This window comes from Salmo salar, chromosome 27 (assembly GCF_965601325.2).
Source record: "Salmo salar chromosome 27, fSalSal1, whole genome shotgun sequence".
Lineage (NCBI taxonomy): Eukaryota > Metazoa > Chordata > Actinopteri > Salmoniformes > Salmonidae > Salmo > Salmo salar.
This window is the reverse complement of record NC_138317.1, coordinates 18554285-18573328: the sequence shown is the minus strand read 5'-3', so window position 1 is coordinate 18573328 and position 19044 is coordinate 18554285. Positions and strand designations below refer to the sequence as shown.

The window sequence follows — 19044 nt, the reverse complement described above, 5'->3', positions numbered from 1 at the left end:
CCATTTCACACTTCATGCAGCTTTCTCTTATGACAACCTACTGTCATGTAACAATCACAAGCAACTTTCATGTGAGACTGAGGTCACAATTTCACATGAAAAAGAAACACATTACTTACATTCACAGGAGCAGCGTAGCACACACGATTCAGGCCCACAAACACAGCTGTGGGCACTTTCCTTAAAGCCAAAGCAGAGCATAAAGAAGGAACAACATCTAATGCCGAAACCCGGGATTGAACAAGGGACCTTTAGATCTTCAGTCTAACGCTCTGCCAACTGAGCTATTTCGGCTAGCTGCTAAGATTCATTCTGTGACACTCATGACGATACACATGCAAGTGACTCACAATTTTCACACTCACAATATAATCGATGGCCAGTATGGGGATCGAACCCACGACCTTGGCGTTATTAGCACCACGCTCTAACCAACTGAGCTAACCGGCCGCTAGCTGCTGCAGCACAATTGTTGAGATGCGCCGAGCATCTGCAAGTGCTGGCGTGTACACGAACAAGTCCACCAACAGCATAGCCGGACAAGACTGGACCCTCTTGGTTGCTCATAGTGGCATTTCTACCCAACTGGGGAATTAGCTCAAATGGTAGAGTGCTTGCTTAGCATGCGAGAGGTAGTGGGATCGATGCCCACATTCTCCAAAAACATATTCTTTTTGAGGATCCAAGAAAGCTCCAGTTCACACTTCATGCATCTTTCTCTTATGACAACCTACTCTCATGTAACAATCACAAGCAACTTTCATGTGACACTGAGGTCACAATTTCACATGAAAAAGAAACACATTACTTACATTCAGAGGAGCAGCGTAGCACACAGGATTCAGGCCCAAAAACACAGCTGTGGGCACTTTCCTTAAAGCCAAAGCAGAACATAAAGAAGGAACAACATCATATGCCGAAACCCGGGATCGAACCAGGGACCTTTAGATCTTCAGTCTAACGCTCTCCCAACTGAGCTATTTCGGCTAGCTGCTAAGATACATTCTGTGACACTCATGACGATACACATGCAAGTGACTCACAATTTTCACACTCACAATATAATCGATGGCCAGTATGGGGATCGAATCCACGACCATGGCGTTATTAGCACCACGCTCTAACCAACTGAGCTAACCGGCCGCTAGCTACGCAGCACAATTGTTGAGATGCACCGAGCATCTGCAAGTGCTGGCGTGTACACTAACAAGTCCACCAACAGCATAGCCGGACAAGACTGGACCCTCTTGGTTGCTCATAGTGGCATTTCTACCCAACTGGGGAATTAGCTCAAATGGTAGAGTGCTTGCTTAGCATGCGAGAGGTAGTGGGATCGATGCCCACATTCTCCAAAAACATATTATTTTTGAGGATCCAAGAAAGCTCCAGTTCACACTTCATGCATCTTTCTCTTACGACAACCTACTCTCATGTAACAATCACAAGCAACTTTCATGTGAGACTGAGGTCACAATTTCACATGAAAAAGAAACACATTACTTACATTCAGAGGAGCAGCGTAGCACACACGATTCAGGCCCACAAACACAGCTGTGGGCACTTTCCTTAAAGCCAAAGCAGAACATAAAGAAGGAACAACATCATATGCCGAAACCCGGGATCGAACCAGGGACCTTTAGATCTTCAGTCTAACGCTCTCCCAACTGAGCTATTTCGGCTAGCTGCTAAGATACATTCTGTGACACTCATGACGATACACATGCAAGTGACTCACAAATTTCACACTCAAAATATAATCAATGGCCAGTATGGGGATCGAACCCACGACCTTGGCGTTATTAGCACCACGCTCTAACCAACTGAGCTAACCGGCCGCTAGCTGCGCAGCACAATTGTTGAGATGCACCGAGCATCTGCAAGTGCTGGCGCGTACACTAACAAGTCCACCAACAGCATAGCCGGACAAGACTGGACACTCTTGGTTGCTCATAGTGGCATTTCTACCCAACTGGGGAATTAGCTCAAATGGTAGAGTGCTTGCTTAGCATGTGAGAGGTAGTGGGATCGATGCCCACATTCTCCAAAAACACAGTCTTTTTGAGGATCCAAGAAAGCTCCAGTTCACACTTCATGCATCTTTCTCTTATGACAACCTACTGTCATGTAACAATCACAAGCAACTTTCATGTGAGACTGAGGTCACAATTTCACATGAAAAAGAAACACATTACTTACATTCACAGGAGCAGCGTAGCACACACGATTCAGGCCCACAAACACAGCTGTGGGCACTTTCCTTAAAGCCAAAGCAGAACATAAAGAAGGAACAACATCATATGCCGAAACCCGGGATCGAACCAGGGACCTTTAGATCTTCAGTCTAACGCTCTCCCAACTGAGCTATTTCGGCTAGCTGCTAAGATACATTCTGTGACACTCATGACGATACACATGCAAGTGACTCACAAATTTCACACTCAAAATATAATCAATGGCCAGTATGGGGATCGAACCCACGACCTTGGCGTTATTAGCACCACGCTCTAACCAACTGAGCTAACCGGCCGCTAGCTGCGCAGCACAATTGTTGAGATGCACCGAGCATCTGCAAGTGCTGGCGCGTACACTAACAAGTCCACCAACAGCATAGCCGGACAAGACTGGACCCTCTTGGTTGCTCATAGTGGCATTTCTACCCAACTGGGGAATTAGCTCAAATGGTAGAGTGCTTGCTTAGCATGTGAGAGGTAGTGGGATCGATGCCCACATTCTCCAAAAACACATTCTTTTTGAGGATCCAAGAAAGCTCCAGTTCACACTTCATGCATCTTTCTCTTACGACAACCTACTCTCATGTAACAATCACAAGCAACTTTCATGTGAGACTGAGGTCACAATTTCACATGAAAAAGAAACACATTACTTACATTCAGAGGAGCAGCGTAGCACACACGATTCAGGCCCACAAACACAGCTGTGGGCACTTTCCTTAAAGCCAAAGCAGAACATAAAGAAGGAACAACATCTAATGCCGAAACCCGGGATCGAACCAGGGACCTTTAGATCTTCAGTCTAACGCTCTCCCAACTGAGCTATTTCGGCTAGCTGCTAAGATTCATTCTGTGACACTCATGACGATACACATGCAAGTGACTCACAATTTTCACACTCACAATATAATCGATGGCCAGTATGGGGATCGAATCCACGACCATGGCGTTATTAGCACCACGCTCTAACCAACTGAGCTAACCGGCCGCTAGCTGTGCAGCACAATTGTTGAGATGCACCGAGCATCTGCAAGTGCTGGCGTGTACACTAACAAGTCCACCAACAGCATAGCCGGACAAGACTGGACCCTCTTGGTTGCTCATAGTGGCATTTCTACCCAACTGGGGAATTAGCTCAAATGGTAGAGTGCTTGCTTAGCATGCGAGAGGTAGTGGGATCGATGCCCACATTCTCCAAAAACATATTCTTTTTGAGGATCCAAGAAAGCTCCAGTTCACACTTCATGCATCTTTCTCTTACGACAACCTACTCTCATGTAACAATCACAAGCAACTTTCATGTGAGACTGAGGTCACAATTTCACATGAAAAAGAAACACATTACTTACATTCAGAGGAGCAGCGTAGCACACACGATTCAGGCCCACAAACACAGCTGTGGGCACTTTCCTTAAAGCCAAAGCAGAACATAAAGAAGGAACAACATCAAATGCCGAAACCCGGGATCGAACCAGGGACCTTTAGATCTTCAGTCTAACGCTCTCCCAACTGAGCTATTTCGGCTAGCTGCTAAGATTCATTCTGTGACACTCATGACGATACACATGCAAGTGACTCACAATTTTCACACTCACAATATAATCGATGGCCAGTATGGGGATCGAATCCACGACCATGGCGTTATTAGCACCACGCTCTAACCAACTGAGCTAACCGGCCGCTAGCTGTGCAGCACAATTGTTGAGATGCACCGAGCATCTGCAAGTGCTGGCGCGTACACGAACAAGTCCACCAACAGCATAGCCGGACAAGACTGGACACTCTTGGTTGCTCATAGTGGCATTTCTACCCAACTGGGGAATTAGCTCAAATGGTAGAGTGCTTGCTTAGCATGCGAGAGGTAGTGGGATCGATGCCCACATTCTCCAAAAACATATTCTTTTTGAGGATCCAAGAAAGCTCCAGTTCACACTTCATGCATCTTTCTCTTACGACAACCTACTCTCATGTAACAATCACAAGCAACTTTCATGTGAGACTGAGGTCACAATTTCACATGAAAAAGAAACACATTACTTACATTCAGAGGAGCAGCGTAGCACACACGATTCAGGCCCACAAACACAGCTGTGGGCACTTTCCTTAAAGCCAAAGCAGAACATAAAGAAGGAACAACATCTAATGCCGAAACCCGGGATCGAACCAGGGACCTTTAGATCTTCAGTCTAACGCTCTCCCAACTGAGCTATTTCGGCTAGCTGCTAAGATTCATTCTGTGACACTCATGACGATACACATGCAAGTGACTCACAATTTTCACACTCACAATATAATCGATGGCCAGTATGGGGATCGAATCCACGACCATGGCGTTATTAGCACCACGCTCTAACCAACTGAGCTAACCGGCCGCTAGCTGTGCAGCACAATTGTTGAGATGCACCGAGCATCTGCAAGTGCTGGCGTGTACACTAACAAGTCCACCAACAGCATAGCCGGACAAGACTGGACCCTCTTGGTTGCTCATAGTGGCATTTCTACCCAACTGGGGAATTAGCTCAAATGGTAGAGTGCTTGCTTAGCATGCGAGAGGTAGTGGGATCGATGCCCACATTCTCCAAAAACATATTCTTTTTGAGGATCCAAGAAAGCTCCAGTTCACACTTCATGCATCTTTCTCTTACGACAACCTACTGTCATGTAACAATCACAAGCAACTTTCATGTGAGACTGAGGTCACAATTTCACATGAAAAAGAAACACATTACTTACATTCACAGGAGCAGCGTAGCACACACGATTCAGGCCCACAAACACAGCTGTGGGCACTTTCCTTAAAGCCAAAGCAGAGCATAAAGAAGGAACAACATCAAATGCCGAAACCCGGGATCGAACCAGGGACCTTTAGATCTTCAGTCTAACGCTCTCCCAACTGAGCTATTTCGGCTAGCTGCTAAGATTCATTCTGTGACACTCATGACGATACACATGCAAGTGACTCACAATTTTCACACTCACAATATAATCGATGGCCAGTATGGGGATCGAATCCACGACCATGGCGTTATTAGCACCACGCTCTAACCAACTGAGCTAACCGGCCGCTAGCTGTGCAGCACAATTGTTGAGATGCACCGAGCATCTGCAAGTGCTGGCGTGTACACTAACAAGTCCACCAACAGCATAGCCGGACAAGACTGGACCCTCTTGGTTGCTCATAGTGGCATTTCTACCCAACTGGGGAATTAGCTCAAATGGTAGAGTGCTTGCTTAGCATGTGAGAGGTAGTGGGATCGATGCCCACATTCTCCAAAACCATATTCTTTTTGAGGATCCAAGAAAGCTCCAGTTCACACTTCATGCATCTTTCTCTTACGACAACCTACTCTCATGTAACAATCACAAGCAACTTTCATGTGACACTGAGGTCACAATTTCACATGAAAAAGAAACACATTACTTACATTCAGAGGAGCAGCGTAGCACACACGATTCAGGCCCACAAACACAGCTGTGGGCACTTTCCTTAAAGCCAAAGCAGAACATAAAGAAGGAACAACATCTAATGCCGAAACCCGGGATCGAACCAGGGACCTTTAGATCTTCAGTCTAACGCTCTCCCAACTGAGCTATTTCGGCTAGCTGCTAAGATTCATTCTGTGACACTCATGACGATACACATGCAAGTGACTCACAATTTTCACACTCACAATATAATCGATGGCCAGTATGGGGATCGAATCCACGACCATGGCGTTATTAGCACCACGCTCTAACCAACTGAGCTAACCGGCCGCTAGCTGCGCAGCACAATTGTTGAGATGCACCGAGCATCTGCAAGTGCTGGCGTGTACACTAACAAGTCCACCAACAGCATAGCCGGACAAGACTGGACACTCTTGGTTGCTCATAGTGGCATTTCTACCCAACTGGGGAATTAGCTCAAATGGTAGAGTGCTTGCTTAGCATGCGAGAGGTAGTGGGATCGATGCCCACATTCTCCAAAAACACATTCTTTTTGAGGATCCAAGAAAGCTCCAGTTCACACTTCATGCATCTTTCTCTTACGACAACCTACTCTCATGTAACAATCACAAGCAACTTTCATGTGAGACTGAGGTCACAATTTCACATGAAAAAGAAACACATTACTTACATTCACAGGAGCAGCGTAGCACACACGATTCAGGCCCACAAACACAGCTGTGGGCACTTTCCTTAAAGCCAAAGCAGAGCATAAAGAAGGAACAACATCTAATGCCGAAACCCGGGATTGAACCAGGGACCTTTAGATCTTCAGTCTAACGCTCTCCCAACTGAGCTATTTCGGCTAGCTGCTAAGATTCATTCTGTGACACTCATGACGATACACATGCAAGTGACTCACAATTTTCACACTCACAATATAATCGATGGCCAGTATGGGGATCGAATCCACGACCATGGCGTTATTAGCACCACGCTCTAACCAACTGAGCTAACCGGCCGCTAGCTGTGCAGCACAATTGTTGAGATGCACCGAGCATCTGCAAGTGCTGGCGTGTACACTAACAAGTCCACCAACAGCATAGCCGGACAAGACTGGACCCTCTTGGTTGCTCATAGTGGCATTTCTACCCAACTGGGGAATTAGCTCAAATGGTAGAGTGCTTGCTTAGCATGTGAGAGGTAGTGGGATCGATGCCCACATTCTCCAAAACCATATTCTTTTTGAGGATCCAAGAAAGCTCCAGTTCACACTTCATGCATCTTTCTCTTACGACAACCTACTCTCATGTAACAATCACAAGCAACTTTCATGTGACACTGAGGTCACAATTTCACATGAAAAAGAAACACATTACTTACATTCAGAGGAGCAGCGTAGCACACAGGATTCAGGCCCAAAAACACAGCTGTGGGCACTTTCCTTAAAGCCAAAGCAGAACATAAAGAAGGAACAACATCATATGCCGAAACCCGGGATCGAACCAGGGACCTTTAGATCTTCAGTCTAACGCTCTCCCAACTGAGCTATTTCGGCTAGCTGCTAAGATACATTCTGTGACACTCATGACGATACACATGCAAGTGACTCACAAATTTCACACTCAAAATATAATCAATGGCCAGTATGGGGATCGAACCCACGACCTTGGCGTTATTAGCACCACGCTCTAACCAACTGAGCTAACCGGCCGCTAGCTGCGCAGCACAATTGTTGAGATGCACCGAGCATCTGCAAGTGCTGGCGCGTACACGAACAAGTCCACCAACAGCATAGCCGGACAAGACTGGACACTCTTGGTTGCTCATAGTGGCATTTCTACCCAACTGGGGAATTAGCTCAAATGGTAGAGTGCTTGCTTAGCATGCGAGAGGTAGTGGGATCGATGCCCACATTCTCCAAAAACACATTCTTTTTGAGGATCCAAGAAAGCTCCAGTTCACACTTCATGCATCTTTCTCTTATGACAACCTACTGTCATGTAACAATCACAAGCAACTTTCATGTGAGACTGAGGTCACAATTTCACATGAAAAAGAAACACATTACTTACATTCACAGGAGCAGCGTAGCACACACGATTCAGGCCCACAAACACAGCTGTGGGCACTTTCCTTAAAGCCAAAGCAGAACATAAAGAAGGAACAACATCTAATGCCGAAACCCGTTATCGAACCAGGGACCTTTAGATCTTCAGTCTAACGCTCTCCCAACTGAGCTATTTCGGCTAGCTGCTAAGATTCATTCTGTGACACTCATGACGATACACATGCAAGTGACTCACAATTTTCACACTCACAATATAATCGATGGCCAGTATGGGGATCGAATCCACGACCATGGCGTTATTAGCACCACGCTCTAACCAACTGAGCTAACCGGCCGCTAGCTGTGCAGCACAATTGTTGAGATGCACCGAGCATCTGCAAGTGCTGGCGTGTACACTAACAAGTCCACCAACAGCATAGCCGGACAAGACTGGACCCTCTTGGTTGCTCATAGTGGCATTTCTACCCAACTGGGGAATTAGCTCAAATGGTAGAGTGCTTGCTTAGCATGTGAGAGGTAGTGGGATCGATGCCCACATTCTCCAAAAACATATTCTTTTTGAGGATCCAAGAAAGCTCCAGTTCACACTTCATGCATCTTTCTCTTACGACAACCTACTCTCATGTAACAATCACAAGCAACTTTCATGTGAGACTGAGGTCACAATTTCACATGAAAAAGAAACACATTACTTACATTCAGAGGAGCAGCGTAGCACACACGATTCAGGCCCACAAACACAGCTGTGGGCACTTTCCTTAAAGCCAAAGCAGAACATAAAGAAGGAACAACATCATATGCCGAAACCCGGGATCGAACCAGGGACCTTTAGATCTTCAGTCTAACGCTCTCCCAACTGAGCTATTTCGGCTAGCTGCTAAGATACATTCTGTGACACTCATGACGATACACATGCAAGTGACTCACAAATTTCACACTCAAAATATAATCAATGGCCAGTATGGGGATCGAACCCACGACCTTGGCGTTATTAGCACCACGCTCTAACCAACTGAGCTAACCGGCCGCTAGCTGCGCAGCACAATTGTTGAGATGCACCGAGCATCTGCAAGTGCTGGCGCGTACACGAACAAGTCCACCAACAGCATAGCCGGACAAGACTGGACACTCTTGGTTGCTCATAGTGGCATTTCTACCCAACTGGGGAATTAGCTCAAATGGTAGAGTGCTTGCTTAGCATGCGAGAGGTAGTGGGATCGATGCCCACATTCTCCAAAAACACAGTCTTTTTGAGGATCCAAGAAAGCTCCAGTTCACACTTCATGCATCTTTCTCTTATGACAACCTACTGTCATGTAACAATCACAAGCAACTTTCATGTGAGACTGAGGTCACAATTTCACATGAAAAAGAAACACATTACTTACATTCACAGGAGCAGCGTAGCACACACGATTCAGGCCCACAAACACAGCTGTGGGCACTTTCCTTAAAGCCAAAGCAGAGCATAAAGAAGGAACAACATCTAATGCCGAAACCCGGGATTGAACCAGGGACCTTTAGATCTTCAGTCTAACGCTCTCCCAACTGAGCTATTTCGGCTAGCTGCTAAGATTCATTCTGTGACACTCATGACGATACACATGCAAGTGACTCACAATTTTCACACTCACAATATAATCGATGGCCAGTATGGGGATCGAATCCACGACCATGGCGTTATTAGCACCACGCTCTAACCAACTGAGCTAACCGGCCGCTAGCTGTGCAGCACAATTGTTGAGATGCACCGAGCATCTGCAAGTGCTGGCGTGTACACTAACAAGTCCACCAACAGCATAGCCGGACAAGACTGGACCCTCTTGGTTGCTCATAGTGGCATTTCTACCCAACTGGGGAATTAGCTCAAATGGTAGAGTGCTTGCTTAGCATGTGAGAGGTAGTGGGATCGATGCCCACATTCTCCAAAACCATATTCTTTTTGAGGATCCAAGAAAGCTCCAGTTCACACTTCATGCATCTTTCTCTTACGACAACCTACTCTCATGTAACAATCACAAGCAACTTTCATGTGACACTGAGGTCACAATTTCACATGAAAAAGAAACACATTACTTACATTCAGAGGAGCAGCGTAGCACACAGGATTCAGGCCCAAAAACACAGCTGTGGGCACTTTCCTTAAAGCCAAAGCAGAACATAAAGAAGGAACAACATCATATGCCGAAACCCGCGATCGAACCAGGGACCTTTAGATCTTCAGTCTAACGCTCTCCCAAATGAGCTATTTCGGCTAGCTGCTAAGATACATTCTGTGACACTCATGACGATACACATGCAAGTGACTCACAAATTTCACACTCAAAATATAATCAATGGCCAGTATGGGGATCGAACCCACGACCTTGGCGTTATTAGCACCACGCTCTAACCAACTGAGCTAACCGGCCGCTAGCTGCGCAGCACAATTGTTGAGATGCACCGAGCATCTGCAAGTGCTGGCGCGTACACGAACAAGTCCACCAACAGCATAGCCGGACAAGACTGGACACTCTTGGTTGCTCATAGTGGCATTTCTACCCAACTGGGGAATTAGCTCAAATGGTAGAGTGCTTGCTTAGCATGCGAGAGGTAGTGGGATCGATGCCCACATTCTCCAAAAACACAGTCTTTTTGAGGATCCAAGAAAGCTCCAGTTCACACTTCATGCATCTTTCTCTTATGACAACCTACTGTCATGTAACAATCACAAGCAACTTTCATGTGAGACTGAGGTCACAATTTCACATGAAAAAGAAACACATTACTTACATTCACAGGAGCAGCGTAGCACACACGATTCAGGCCCACAAACACAGCAGTGGGCACTTTCCTTAAAGCCAAAGCAGAGCATAAAGAAGGAACAACATCTAATGCCGAAACCCGGGATTGAACCAGGGACCTTTAGATCTTCAGTCTAACGCTCTCCCAACTGAGCTATTTCGGCTAGCTGCTAAGATTCATTCTGTGACACTCATGACGATACACATGCAAGTGACTCACAATTTTCACACTCACAATATAATCGATGGCCAGTATGGGGATCGAATCCACGACCATGGCGTTATTAGCACCACGCTCTAACCAACTGAGCTAACCGGCCGCTAGCTGTGCAGCACAATTGTTGAGATGCACCGAGCATCTGCAAGTGCTGGCGTGTACACTAACAAGTCCACCAACAGCATAGCCGGACAAGACTGGACCCTCTTGGTTGCTCATAGTGGCATTTCTACCCAACTGGGGAATTAGCTCAAATGGTAGAGTGCTTGCTTAGCATGTGAGAGGTAGTGGGATCGATGCCCACATTCTCCAAAACCATATTCTTTTTGAGGATCCAAGAAAGCTCCAGTTCACACTTCATGCATCTTTCTCTTACGACAACCTACTCTCATGTAACAATCACAAGCAACTTTCATGTGACACTGAGGTCACAATTTCACATGAAAAAGAAACACATTACTTACATTCAGAGGAGCAGCGTAGCACACAGGATTCAGGCCCAAAAACACAGCTGTGGGCACTTTCCTTAAAGCCAAAGCAGAACATAAAGAAGGAACAACATCATATGCCGAAACCCGGGATCGAACCAGGGACCTTTAGATCTTCAGTCTAACGCTCTCCCAAATGAGCTATTTCGGCTAGCTGCTAAGATACATTCTGTGACACTCATGACGATACACATGCAAGTGACTCACAAATTTCACACTCAAAATATAATCAATGGCCAGTATGGGGATCGAACCCACGACCTTGGCGTTATTAGCACCACGCTCTAACCAACTGAGCTAACCGGCCGCTAGCTGCGCAGCACAATTGTTGAGATGCACCGAGCATCTGCAAGTGCTGGCGCGTACACGAACAAGTCCACCAACAGCATAGCCGGACAAGACTGGACACTCTTGGTTGCTCATAGTGGCATTTCTACCCAACTGGGGAATTAGCTCAAATGGTAGAGTGCTTGCTTAGCATGCGAGAGGTAGTGGGATCGATGCCCACATTCTCCAAAAACACAGTCTTTTTGAGGATCCAAGAAAGCTCCAGTTCACACTTCATGCATCTTTCTCTTATGACAACCTACTGTCATGTAACAATCACAAGCAACTTTCATGTGACACTGAGGTCACAATTTCACATGAAAAAGAAACACATTACTTACATTCAGAGGAGCAGCGTAGCACACAGGATTCAGGCCCAAAAACACAGCTGTGGGCACTTTCCTTAAAGCCAAAGCAGAACATAAAGAAGGAACAACATCATATGCCGAAACCCGGGATCAAACCAGGGACCTTTAGATCTTCAGTCTAACGCTCTCCCAAATGAGCTATTTCGGCTAGCTGCTAAGATACATTCTGTGACACTCATGACGATACACATGCAAGTGACTCACAAATTTCACACTCAAAATATAATCAATGGCCAGTATGGGGATCGAACCCACGACCTTGGCGTTATTAGCACCACGCTCTAACCAACTGAGCTAACCGGCCGCTAGCTGCGCAGCACAATTGTTGAGATGCACCGAGCATCTGCAAGTGCTGGCGCGTACACGAACAAGTCCACCAACAGCATAGCCGGACAAGACTGGACACTCTTGGTTGCTCATAGTGGCATTTCTACCCAACTGGGGAATTAGCTCAAATGGTAGAGCGCTTGCTTAGCATGCGAGAGGTAGTGGGATCGATGCCCACATTCTCCAAAAACACAGTCTTTTTGAGGATCCAAGAAAGCTCCAGTTCACACTTCATGCATCTTTCTCTTATGACAACCTACTGTCATGTAACAATCACAAGCAACTTTCATGTGAGACTGAGGTCACAATTTCACATGAAAAAGAAACACATTACTTACATTCACAGGAGCAGCGTAGCACACACGATTCAGGCCCACAAACACAGCTGTGGGCACTTTCCTTAAAGCCAAAGCAGAGCATAAAGAAGGAACAACATCTAATGCCGAAACCCGGGATTGAACCAGGGACCTTTAGATCTTCAGACTAACGCTCTCCCAACTGAGCTATTTCGGCTAGCTGCTAAGATTCATTCTGTGACACTCATGACGATACACATGCAAGTGACTCACAATTTTCACACTCACAATATAATCGATGGCCAGTATGGGGATCGAATCCACGACCATGGCGTTATTAGCACCACGCTCTAACCAACTGAGCTAACCGGCCGCTAGCTGTGCAGCACAATTGTTGAGATGCACCGAGCATCTGCAAGTGCTGGCGTGTACACTAACAAGTCCACCAACAGCATAGCCGGACAAGACTGGACCCTCTTGGTTGCTCATAGTGGCATTTCTACCCAACTGGGGAATTAGCTCAAATGGTAGAGTGCTTGCTTAGCATGTGAGAGGTAGTGGGATCGATGCCCACATTCTCCAAAACCATATTCTTTTTGAGGATCCAAGAAAGCTCCAGTTCACACTTCATGCATCTTTCTCTTACGACAACCTACTCTCATGTAACAATCACAAGCAACTTTCATGTGACACTGAGGTCACAATTTCACATGAAAAAGAAACACATTACTTACATTCAGAGGAGCAGCGTAGCACACAGGATTCAGGCCCAAAAACACAGCTGTGGGCACTTTCCTTAAAGCCAAAGCAGAACATAAAGAAGGAACAACATCATATGCAGAAACCCGGGATCGAACCAGGGACCTTTAGATCTTCAGTCTAACGCTCTCCCAAATGAGCTATTTCGGCTAGCTGCTAAGATACATTCTGTGACACTCATGACGATACACATGCAAGTGACTCACAAATTTCACACTCAAAATATAATCAATGGCCAGTATGGGGATCGAACCCACGACCTTGGCGTTATTAGCACCACGCTCTAACCAACTGAGCTAACCGGCCGCTAGCTGCGCAGCACAATTGTTGAGATGCACCGAGCATCTGCAAGTGCTGGCACGTACACGAACAAGTCCACCAACAGCATAGCCGGACAAGACTGGACACTCTTGGTTGCTCATAGTGGCATTTCTACCCAACTGGGGAATTAGCTCAAATGGTAGAGCGCTTCCTTAGCATGCGAGAGGTAGTGGGATCGATGCCCACATTCTCCAAAAACACAGTCTTTTTGAGGATCCAAGAAAGCTCCAGTTCACACTTCATGCATCTTTCTCTTATGACAACCTACTGTCATGTAACAATCACAAGCAACTTTCATGTGAGACTGAGGTCACAATTTCACATGAAAAAGAAACACATTACTTACATTCACAGGAGCAGCGTAGCACACACGATTCAGGCCCACAAACACAGCAGTGGGCACTTTCCTTAAAGCCAAAGCAGAGCATAAAGAAGGAACAACATCTAATGCCGAAACCCGGGATTGAACCAGGGACCTTTAGATCTTCAGACTAACGCTCTCCCAACTGAGCTATTTCGGCTAGCTGCTAAGATTCATTCTGTGACACTCATGACGATACACATGCAAGTGACTCACAATTTTCACACTCACAATATAATCGATGGCCAGTATGGGGATCGAATCCACGACCATGGCGTTATTAGCACCACGCTCTAACCAACTGAGCTAACCGGCCGCTAGCTGTGCAGCACAATTGTTGAGATGCACCGAGCATCTGCAAGTGCTGGCGCGTACACGAACAAGTCCACCAACAGCATAGCCGGACAAGACTGGACCCTCTTGGTTGCTCATAGTGGCATTTCTACCCAACTGGGGAATTAGCTCAAATGGTAGAGTGCTTGCTTAGCATGTGAGAGGTAGTGGGATCGATGCCCACATTCTCCAAAACCATATTCTTTTTGAGGATCCAAGAAAGCTCCAGTTCACACTTCATGCATCTTTCTCTTACGACAACCTACTCTCATGTAACAATCACAAGCAACTTTCATGTGACACTGAGGTCACAATTTCACATGAAAAAGAAACACATTACTTACATTCAGAGGAGCAGCGTAGCACACAGGATTCAGGCCCAAAAACACAGCTGTGGGCACTTTCCTTAAAGCCAAAGCAGAACATAAAGAAGGAACAACATCATATGCCGAAACCCGGGATCGAACCAGGGACCTTTAGATCTTCAGTCTAACGCTCTCCCAAATGAGCTATTTCGGCTAGCTGCTAAGATACATTCTGTGACACTCATGACGATACACATGCAAGTGACTCACAAATTTCACACTCAAAATATAATCAATGGCCAGTATGGGGATCGAACCCACGACCTTGGCGTTATTAGCACCACGCTCTAACCAACTGAGCTAACCGGCCGCTAGCTGCGCAGCACAATTGTTGAGATGCACCGAGCATCTGCAAGTGCTGGCGTGTACACTAACAAGTCCACCAACAGCATAGCCGGACAAGACTGGACCCTCTTGGTTGCTCATAGTGGCATTTCTACCCAACTGGGGAATTAGCTCAAATGGTAGAGTGCTTGCTTAGCATGTGAGAGGTAGTGGGATCGATGCCCACATTCTCCAAAACCATATTCTTTTTGAGGATCCAAGAAAGCTCCAGTTCACACTTCATGCATCTTTCTCTTACGACAACCTACTCTCATGTAACAATCACAAGCAACTTTCATGTGACACTGAGGTCACAATTTCACATGAAAAAGAAACACATTACTTACATTCACAGGAGCAGCGTAGCACACACGATTCAGGCCCACAAACACAGCTGTGGGCACTTTCCTTAAAGCCAAAGCAGAACATAAAGAAGGAACAACATCTAATGCCGAAACCCGGGATCGAACCAGGGACCTTTAGATCTTCAGTCTAACGCTCTCCCAACTGAGCTATTTCGGCTAGCTGCTAAGATTCATTCTGTGACACTCATGACGATACACATGCAAGTGACTCACAATTTTCACACTCACAATATAATCGATGGCCAGTATGGGGATCGAATCCACGACCATGGCGTTATTAGCACCACGCTCTAACCAACTGAGCTAACCGGCCGCTAGCTGTGCAGCACAATTGTTGAGATGCACCGAGCATCTGCAAGTGCTGGCGTGTACACTAACAAGTCCACCAACAGCATAGCCGGACAAGACTGGACCCTCTTGGTTGCTCATAGTGGCAGTTCTACCCAACTGGGGAATTAGCTCAAATGGTAGAGTGCTTGCTTAGCATGTGAGAGGTAGTGGGATCGATGCCCACATTCTCCAAAACCATATTCTTTTTGAGGATCCAAGAAAGCTCCAGTTCACACTTCATGCATCTTTCTCTTACGACAACCTACTCTCATGTAACAATCACAAGCAACTTTCATGTGACACTGAGGTCACAATTTCACATGAAAAAGAAACACATTACTTACATTCAGAGGAGCAGCGTAGCACACAGGATTCAGGCCCAAAAACACAGCTGTGGGCACTTTCCTTAAAGCCAAAGCAGAACATAAAGAAGGAACAACATCATATGCCGAAACCCGGGATCGAACCAGGGACCTTTAGATCTTCAGTCTAACGCTCTCCCAACTGAGCTATTTCGGCTAGCTGCTAAGATACATTCTGTGACACTCATGACGATACACATGCAAGTGACTCACAAATTTCACACTCAAAATATAATCAATGGCCAGTATGGGGATCGAACCCACGACCTTGGCGTTATTAGCACCACGCTCTAACCAACTGAGCTAACCGGCCGCTAGCTGCGCAGCACAATTGTTGAGATGCACCGAGCATCTGCAAGTGCTGGCGCGTACACGAACAAGTCCACCAACAGCATAGCCGGACAAGACTGGACACTCTTGGTTGCTCATAGTGGCATTTCTACCCAACTGGGGAATTAGCTCAAATGGTAGAGTGCTTGCTTAGCATGCGAGAGGTAGTGGGATCGATGCCCACATTCTCCAAAAACACAGTCTTTTTGAGGATCCAAGAAAGCTCCAGTTCACACTTCATGCATCTTTCTCTTATGACAACCTACTGTCATGTAACAATCACAAGCAACTTTCATGTGAGACTGAGGTCACAATTTCACATGAAAAAGAAACACATTACTTACATTCACAGGAGCAGCGTAGCACACACGATTCAGGCCCACAAACACAGCTGTGGGCACTTTCCTTAAAGCCAAAGCAGAGCATAAAGAAGGAACAACATCTAATGCCGAAACCCGGGATTGAACCAGGGACCTTTAGATCTTCAGACTAACGCTCTCCCAACTGAGCTATTTCGGCTAGCTGCTAAGATTCATTCTGTGACACTCATGACGATACACATGCAAGTGACTCACAATTTTCACACTCACAATATAATCGATGGCCAGTATGGGGATCGAATCCACGACCATGGCGTTATTAGCACCACGCTCTAACCAACTGAGCTAACCGGCCGCTAGCTGTGCAGCACAATTGTTGAGATGCACCGAGCATCTGCAAGTGCTGGCGTGTACACTAACAAGTCCACCAACAGCATAGCCGGACAAGACTGGACCCTCTTGGTTGCTCATAGTGGCATTTCTACCCAACTGGGGAATTAGCTCAAATGGTAGAGTGCTTGCTTAGCATGTGAGAGGTAGTGGGATCGATGCCCACATTCTCCAAAACCATATTCTTTTTGAGGATCCAAGAAAGCTCCAGTTCACACTTCATGCATCTTTCTCTTACGACAACCTACTCTCATGTAACAATCACAAGCAACTTTCATGTGACACTGAGGTCACAATTTCACATGAAAAAGAAACACATTACTTACATTCAGAGGAGCAGCGTAGCACACAGGATTCAGGCCCAAAAACACAGCTGTGGGCACTTTCCTTAAAGCCAAAGCAGAACATAAAGAAGGAACAACATCATATGCCGAAACCCGGGATCGAACCAGGGACCTTTAGATCTTCAGTCTAACGCTCTCCCAAATGAGCTATTTCGGCTAGCTGCTAAGATACATTCTGTGACACTCATGACGATACACATGCAAGTGACTCACAAATTTCACACTCAAAATATAATCGATGGCCAGTATGGGGATCGAATCCACGACCATGGCGTTATTAGCACCACGCTCTAACCAACTGAGCTAACCGGCCGCTAGCTGTGCAGCACAATTGTTGAGATGCACCGAGCATCTGCAAGTGCTGGCGTGTACACTAACAAGTCCACCAACAGCATAGCCGGACAAGACTGGACCCTCTTGGTTGCTCATAGTGGCATTTCTACCCAACTGGGGAATTAGCTCAAATGGTAGAGTGCTTGCTTAGCATGCGAGAGGTAGTGGGATCGATGCCCACATTCTCCAAAAACATATTCTTTTTGAGGATCCAAGAAAGCTCCAGTTCACACTTCATGCATCTTTCTCTTACGACAACCTACTCTCATGTAACAATCACAAGCAACTTTCATGTGACACTGAGGTCACAATTTCACATGAAAAAGAAACACATTACTTACATTCAGAGGAGCAGCGTAGCACACAGGATTCAGGCCCAAAAACACAGCTGTGGGCACTTTCCTTAAAGCCAAAGCAGAACATAAAGAAGGAACAACATCATATGCAGAAACCCGGGATCGAACCAGGGACCTTTAGATCTTCAGTCTAACGCTCTCCCAAATGAGCTATTTCGGCTAGCTGCTAAGATACATTCTGTGACACTCATGACGATACACATGCAAGTGACTCACAAATTTCACACTCAAAATATAATCAATGGCCAGTATGGGGATCGAACCCACGACCTTGGCGTTATTAGCACCACGCTCTAACCAACTGAGCTAACCGGCCGCTAGCTGCGCAGCACAATTGTTGAGATGCACCGAGCATCTGCAAGTGCTGGCGCGTACACGAACAAGTCCACCAACAGCATAGCCGGACAAGACTGGACACTCTTGGTTGCTCATAGTGGCATTTCTACCCAACTGGGGAATTAGCTCAAATGGTAGAGCGCTTGCTTAGCATGCGAGAGGTAGTGGGATCGATGCCCACATTCTCCAAAAACACAGTCTTTTTGAGGATCCAAGAAAGCTCCAGTTCACACTTCATGCATCTTTCTCTTATGACAACCTACTGTCATGTAACAATCACAAGCAACTTTCATGTGAGACTGAGGTCACAATTTCACATGAAAAAGAAACACATTACTTACATTCACAGGAGCAGCGTAGCACACACGATTCAGGCCCACAAACACAGCAGTGGGCACTTTCCTTAAAGCCAAAGCAGAGCATAAAGAAGGAACAACATCTAATGCCGAAACCCGGGATTGAACCAGGGACCTTTAGATCTTCAGACTAACGCTCTCCCAACTGAGCTATTTCGGCTAGCTGCTAAGATTCATTCTGTGACACTCATGACGATACACATGCAAGTGACTCACAATTTTCAC

The 19044-nt window shown here is 46.2% G+C and overlaps 55 non-coding genes across 55 annotated transcripts; all 55 read right to left on the bottom strand.

Annotated features, from left to right (window-relative positions):
• Nucleotides 1–221: 221 nt before the first annotated feature.
• trnaf-gaa (transfer RNA phenylalanine (anticodon GAA)) lies at nucleotides 222–294 on the bottom strand. The gene has a single exon. It is a non-coding gene; the product is annotated as a tRNA-Phe (tRNA).
• Nucleotides 295–376: 82 nt separating this feature from the next.
• trnai-aau (transfer RNA isoleucine (anticodon AAU)) lies at nucleotides 377–450 on the bottom strand. Its single transcript has one exon. It is a non-coding gene; the product is annotated as a tRNA-Ile (tRNA).
• A 464-nt stretch (nucleotides 451–914) lies between these two features.
• On the bottom strand, nucleotides 915–987 carry trnaf-gaa (transfer RNA phenylalanine (anticodon GAA)). The gene has a single exon. It is a non-coding gene; the product is annotated as a tRNA-Phe (tRNA).
• An 82-nt stretch (nucleotides 988–1069) lies between these two features.
• Nucleotides 1070–1143, bottom strand: trnai-aau (transfer RNA isoleucine (anticodon AAU)). Its single transcript has one exon. It is a non-coding gene; the product is annotated as a tRNA-Ile (tRNA).
• A 463-nt stretch (nucleotides 1144–1606) lies between these two features.
• On the bottom strand, nucleotides 1607–1679 carry trnaf-gaa (transfer RNA phenylalanine (anticodon GAA)). The gene has a single exon. It is a non-coding gene; the product is annotated as a tRNA-Phe (tRNA).
• An 82-nt stretch (nucleotides 1680–1761) lies between these two features.
• Nucleotides 1762–1835, bottom strand: trnai-aau (transfer RNA isoleucine (anticodon AAU)). Its single transcript has one exon. It is a non-coding gene; the product is annotated as a tRNA-Ile (tRNA).
• A 463-nt stretch (nucleotides 1836–2298) lies between these two features.
• Nucleotides 2299–2371, bottom strand: trnaf-gaa (transfer RNA phenylalanine (anticodon GAA)). Its single transcript has one exon. It is a non-coding gene; the product is annotated as a tRNA-Phe (tRNA).
• Nucleotides 2372–2453: 82 nt separating this feature from the next.
• On the bottom strand, nucleotides 2454–2527 carry trnai-aau (transfer RNA isoleucine (anticodon AAU)). The gene has a single exon. It is a non-coding gene; the product is annotated as a tRNA-Ile (tRNA).
• A 463-nt stretch (nucleotides 2528–2990) lies between these two features.
• trnaf-gaa (transfer RNA phenylalanine (anticodon GAA)) lies at nucleotides 2991–3063 on the bottom strand. Its single transcript has one exon. It is a non-coding gene; the product is annotated as a tRNA-Phe (tRNA).
• Nucleotides 3064–3145: 82 nt separating this feature from the next.
• On the bottom strand, nucleotides 3146–3219 carry trnai-aau (transfer RNA isoleucine (anticodon AAU)). Its single transcript has one exon. It is a non-coding gene; the product is annotated as a tRNA-Ile (tRNA).
• A 463-nt stretch (nucleotides 3220–3682) lies between these two features.
• On the bottom strand, nucleotides 3683–3755 carry trnaf-gaa (transfer RNA phenylalanine (anticodon GAA)). Its single transcript has one exon. It is a non-coding gene; the product is annotated as a tRNA-Phe (tRNA).
• An 82-nt stretch (nucleotides 3756–3837) lies between these two features.
• trnai-aau (transfer RNA isoleucine (anticodon AAU)) lies at nucleotides 3838–3911 on the bottom strand. Its single transcript has one exon. It is a non-coding gene; the product is annotated as a tRNA-Ile (tRNA).
• Nucleotides 3912–4374: 463 nt separating this feature from the next.
• Nucleotides 4375–4447, bottom strand: trnaf-gaa (transfer RNA phenylalanine (anticodon GAA)). The gene has a single exon. It is a non-coding gene; the product is annotated as a tRNA-Phe (tRNA).
• Nucleotides 4448–4529: 82 nt separating this feature from the next.
• Nucleotides 4530–4603, bottom strand: trnai-aau (transfer RNA isoleucine (anticodon AAU)). The gene has a single exon. It is a non-coding gene; the product is annotated as a tRNA-Ile (tRNA).
• A 463-nt stretch (nucleotides 4604–5066) lies between these two features.
• Nucleotides 5067–5139, bottom strand: trnaf-gaa (transfer RNA phenylalanine (anticodon GAA)). The gene has a single exon. It is a non-coding gene; the product is annotated as a tRNA-Phe (tRNA).
• Nucleotides 5140–5221: 82 nt separating this feature from the next.
• trnai-aau (transfer RNA isoleucine (anticodon AAU)) lies at nucleotides 5222–5295 on the bottom strand. Its single transcript has one exon. It is a non-coding gene; the product is annotated as a tRNA-Ile (tRNA).
• Nucleotides 5296–5758: 463 nt separating this feature from the next.
• Nucleotides 5759–5831, bottom strand: trnaf-gaa (transfer RNA phenylalanine (anticodon GAA)). Its single transcript has one exon. It is a non-coding gene; the product is annotated as a tRNA-Phe (tRNA).
• An 82-nt stretch (nucleotides 5832–5913) lies between these two features.
• On the bottom strand, nucleotides 5914–5987 carry trnai-aau (transfer RNA isoleucine (anticodon AAU)). Its single transcript has one exon. It is a non-coding gene; the product is annotated as a tRNA-Ile (tRNA).
• A 463-nt stretch (nucleotides 5988–6450) lies between these two features.
• trnaf-gaa (transfer RNA phenylalanine (anticodon GAA)) lies at nucleotides 6451–6523 on the bottom strand. The gene has a single exon. It is a non-coding gene; the product is annotated as a tRNA-Phe (tRNA).
• An 82-nt stretch (nucleotides 6524–6605) lies between these two features.
• Nucleotides 6606–6679, bottom strand: trnai-aau (transfer RNA isoleucine (anticodon AAU)). The gene has a single exon. It is a non-coding gene; the product is annotated as a tRNA-Ile (tRNA).
• A 463-nt stretch (nucleotides 6680–7142) lies between these two features.
• On the bottom strand, nucleotides 7143–7215 carry trnaf-gaa (transfer RNA phenylalanine (anticodon GAA)). The gene has a single exon. It is a non-coding gene; the product is annotated as a tRNA-Phe (tRNA).
• An 82-nt stretch (nucleotides 7216–7297) lies between these two features.
• Nucleotides 7298–7371, bottom strand: trnai-aau (transfer RNA isoleucine (anticodon AAU)). The gene has a single exon. It is a non-coding gene; the product is annotated as a tRNA-Ile (tRNA).
• Nucleotides 7372–7834: 463 nt separating this feature from the next.
• Nucleotides 7835–7907, bottom strand: trnaf-gaa (transfer RNA phenylalanine (anticodon GAA)). Its single transcript has one exon. It is a non-coding gene; the product is annotated as a tRNA-Phe (tRNA).
• An 82-nt stretch (nucleotides 7908–7989) lies between these two features.
• On the bottom strand, nucleotides 7990–8063 carry trnai-aau (transfer RNA isoleucine (anticodon AAU)). Its single transcript has one exon. It is a non-coding gene; the product is annotated as a tRNA-Ile (tRNA).
• A 463-nt stretch (nucleotides 8064–8526) lies between these two features.
• trnaf-gaa (transfer RNA phenylalanine (anticodon GAA)) lies at nucleotides 8527–8599 on the bottom strand. The gene has a single exon. It is a non-coding gene; the product is annotated as a tRNA-Phe (tRNA).
• Nucleotides 8600–8681: 82 nt separating this feature from the next.
• trnai-aau (transfer RNA isoleucine (anticodon AAU)) lies at nucleotides 8682–8755 on the bottom strand. Its single transcript has one exon. It is a non-coding gene; the product is annotated as a tRNA-Ile (tRNA).
• Nucleotides 8756–9218: 463 nt separating this feature from the next.
• On the bottom strand, nucleotides 9219–9291 carry trnaf-gaa (transfer RNA phenylalanine (anticodon GAA)). The gene has a single exon. It is a non-coding gene; the product is annotated as a tRNA-Phe (tRNA).
• An 82-nt stretch (nucleotides 9292–9373) lies between these two features.
• On the bottom strand, nucleotides 9374–9447 carry trnai-aau (transfer RNA isoleucine (anticodon AAU)). The gene has a single exon. It is a non-coding gene; the product is annotated as a tRNA-Ile (tRNA).
• Nucleotides 9448–9910: 463 nt separating this feature from the next.
• Nucleotides 9911–9983, bottom strand: trnaf-gaa (transfer RNA phenylalanine (anticodon GAA)). Its single transcript has one exon. It is a non-coding gene; the product is annotated as a tRNA-Phe (tRNA).
• Nucleotides 9984–10065: 82 nt separating this feature from the next.
• Nucleotides 10066–10139, bottom strand: trnai-aau (transfer RNA isoleucine (anticodon AAU)). The gene has a single exon. It is a non-coding gene; the product is annotated as a tRNA-Ile (tRNA).
• Nucleotides 10140–10602: 463 nt separating this feature from the next.
• trnaf-gaa (transfer RNA phenylalanine (anticodon GAA)) lies at nucleotides 10603–10675 on the bottom strand. Its single transcript has one exon. It is a non-coding gene; the product is annotated as a tRNA-Phe (tRNA).
• Nucleotides 10676–10757: 82 nt separating this feature from the next.
• trnai-aau (transfer RNA isoleucine (anticodon AAU)) lies at nucleotides 10758–10831 on the bottom strand. Its single transcript has one exon. It is a non-coding gene; the product is annotated as a tRNA-Ile (tRNA).
• A 463-nt stretch (nucleotides 10832–11294) lies between these two features.
• On the bottom strand, nucleotides 11295–11367 carry trnaf-gaa (transfer RNA phenylalanine (anticodon GAA)). Its single transcript has one exon. It is a non-coding gene; the product is annotated as a tRNA-Phe (tRNA).
• An 82-nt stretch (nucleotides 11368–11449) lies between these two features.
• Nucleotides 11450–11523, bottom strand: trnai-aau (transfer RNA isoleucine (anticodon AAU)). The gene has a single exon. It is a non-coding gene; the product is annotated as a tRNA-Ile (tRNA).
• A 463-nt stretch (nucleotides 11524–11986) lies between these two features.
• trnaf-gaa (transfer RNA phenylalanine (anticodon GAA)) lies at nucleotides 11987–12059 on the bottom strand. The gene has a single exon. It is a non-coding gene; the product is annotated as a tRNA-Phe (tRNA).
• An 82-nt stretch (nucleotides 12060–12141) lies between these two features.
• Nucleotides 12142–12215, bottom strand: trnai-aau (transfer RNA isoleucine (anticodon AAU)). The gene has a single exon. It is a non-coding gene; the product is annotated as a tRNA-Ile (tRNA).
• A 463-nt stretch (nucleotides 12216–12678) lies between these two features.
• On the bottom strand, nucleotides 12679–12751 carry trnaf-gaa (transfer RNA phenylalanine (anticodon GAA)). The gene has a single exon. It is a non-coding gene; the product is annotated as a tRNA-Phe (tRNA).
• An 82-nt stretch (nucleotides 12752–12833) lies between these two features.
• trnai-aau (transfer RNA isoleucine (anticodon AAU)) lies at nucleotides 12834–12907 on the bottom strand. The gene has a single exon. It is a non-coding gene; the product is annotated as a tRNA-Ile (tRNA).
• Nucleotides 12908–13370: 463 nt separating this feature from the next.
• On the bottom strand, nucleotides 13371–13443 carry trnaf-gaa (transfer RNA phenylalanine (anticodon GAA)). Its single transcript has one exon. It is a non-coding gene; the product is annotated as a tRNA-Phe (tRNA).
• Nucleotides 13444–13525: 82 nt separating this feature from the next.
• On the bottom strand, nucleotides 13526–13599 carry trnai-aau (transfer RNA isoleucine (anticodon AAU)). The gene has a single exon. It is a non-coding gene; the product is annotated as a tRNA-Ile (tRNA).
• Nucleotides 13600–14062: 463 nt separating this feature from the next.
• trnaf-gaa (transfer RNA phenylalanine (anticodon GAA)) lies at nucleotides 14063–14135 on the bottom strand. Its single transcript has one exon. It is a non-coding gene; the product is annotated as a tRNA-Phe (tRNA).
• Nucleotides 14136–14217: 82 nt separating this feature from the next.
• Nucleotides 14218–14291, bottom strand: trnai-aau (transfer RNA isoleucine (anticodon AAU)). The gene has a single exon. It is a non-coding gene; the product is annotated as a tRNA-Ile (tRNA).
• Nucleotides 14292–14754: 463 nt separating this feature from the next.
• On the bottom strand, nucleotides 14755–14827 carry trnaf-gaa (transfer RNA phenylalanine (anticodon GAA)). The gene has a single exon. It is a non-coding gene; the product is annotated as a tRNA-Phe (tRNA).
• Nucleotides 14828–14909: 82 nt separating this feature from the next.
• trnai-aau (transfer RNA isoleucine (anticodon AAU)) lies at nucleotides 14910–14983 on the bottom strand. The gene has a single exon. It is a non-coding gene; the product is annotated as a tRNA-Ile (tRNA).
• Nucleotides 14984–15446: 463 nt separating this feature from the next.
• On the bottom strand, nucleotides 15447–15519 carry trnaf-gaa (transfer RNA phenylalanine (anticodon GAA)). The gene has a single exon. It is a non-coding gene; the product is annotated as a tRNA-Phe (tRNA).
• An 82-nt stretch (nucleotides 15520–15601) lies between these two features.
• trnai-aau (transfer RNA isoleucine (anticodon AAU)) lies at nucleotides 15602–15675 on the bottom strand. Its single transcript has one exon. It is a non-coding gene; the product is annotated as a tRNA-Ile (tRNA).
• Nucleotides 15676–16138: 463 nt separating this feature from the next.
• trnaf-gaa (transfer RNA phenylalanine (anticodon GAA)) lies at nucleotides 16139–16211 on the bottom strand. Its single transcript has one exon. It is a non-coding gene; the product is annotated as a tRNA-Phe (tRNA).
• Nucleotides 16212–16293: 82 nt separating this feature from the next.
• Nucleotides 16294–16367, bottom strand: trnai-aau (transfer RNA isoleucine (anticodon AAU)). Its single transcript has one exon. It is a non-coding gene; the product is annotated as a tRNA-Ile (tRNA).
• Nucleotides 16368–16830: 463 nt separating this feature from the next.
• trnaf-gaa (transfer RNA phenylalanine (anticodon GAA)) lies at nucleotides 16831–16903 on the bottom strand. The gene has a single exon. It is a non-coding gene; the product is annotated as a tRNA-Phe (tRNA).
• An 82-nt stretch (nucleotides 16904–16985) lies between these two features.
• Nucleotides 16986–17059, bottom strand: trnai-aau (transfer RNA isoleucine (anticodon AAU)). Its single transcript has one exon. It is a non-coding gene; the product is annotated as a tRNA-Ile (tRNA).
• Nucleotides 17060–17522: 463 nt separating this feature from the next.
• On the bottom strand, nucleotides 17523–17595 carry trnaf-gaa (transfer RNA phenylalanine (anticodon GAA)). The gene has a single exon. It is a non-coding gene; the product is annotated as a tRNA-Phe (tRNA).
• Nucleotides 17596–17677: 82 nt separating this feature from the next.
• On the bottom strand, nucleotides 17678–17751 carry trnai-aau (transfer RNA isoleucine (anticodon AAU)). Its single transcript has one exon. It is a non-coding gene; the product is annotated as a tRNA-Ile (tRNA).
• Nucleotides 17752–18214: 463 nt separating this feature from the next.
• trnaf-gaa (transfer RNA phenylalanine (anticodon GAA)) lies at nucleotides 18215–18287 on the bottom strand. The gene has a single exon. It is a non-coding gene; the product is annotated as a tRNA-Phe (tRNA).
• Nucleotides 18288–18369: 82 nt separating this feature from the next.
• trnai-aau (transfer RNA isoleucine (anticodon AAU)) lies at nucleotides 18370–18443 on the bottom strand. The gene has a single exon. It is a non-coding gene; the product is annotated as a tRNA-Ile (tRNA).
• Nucleotides 18444–18906: 463 nt separating this feature from the next.
• Nucleotides 18907–18979, bottom strand: trnaf-gaa (transfer RNA phenylalanine (anticodon GAA)). Its single transcript has one exon. It is a non-coding gene; the product is annotated as a tRNA-Phe (tRNA).
• Between the last annotated feature and the right edge of the window lie 65 nt (nucleotides 18980–19044).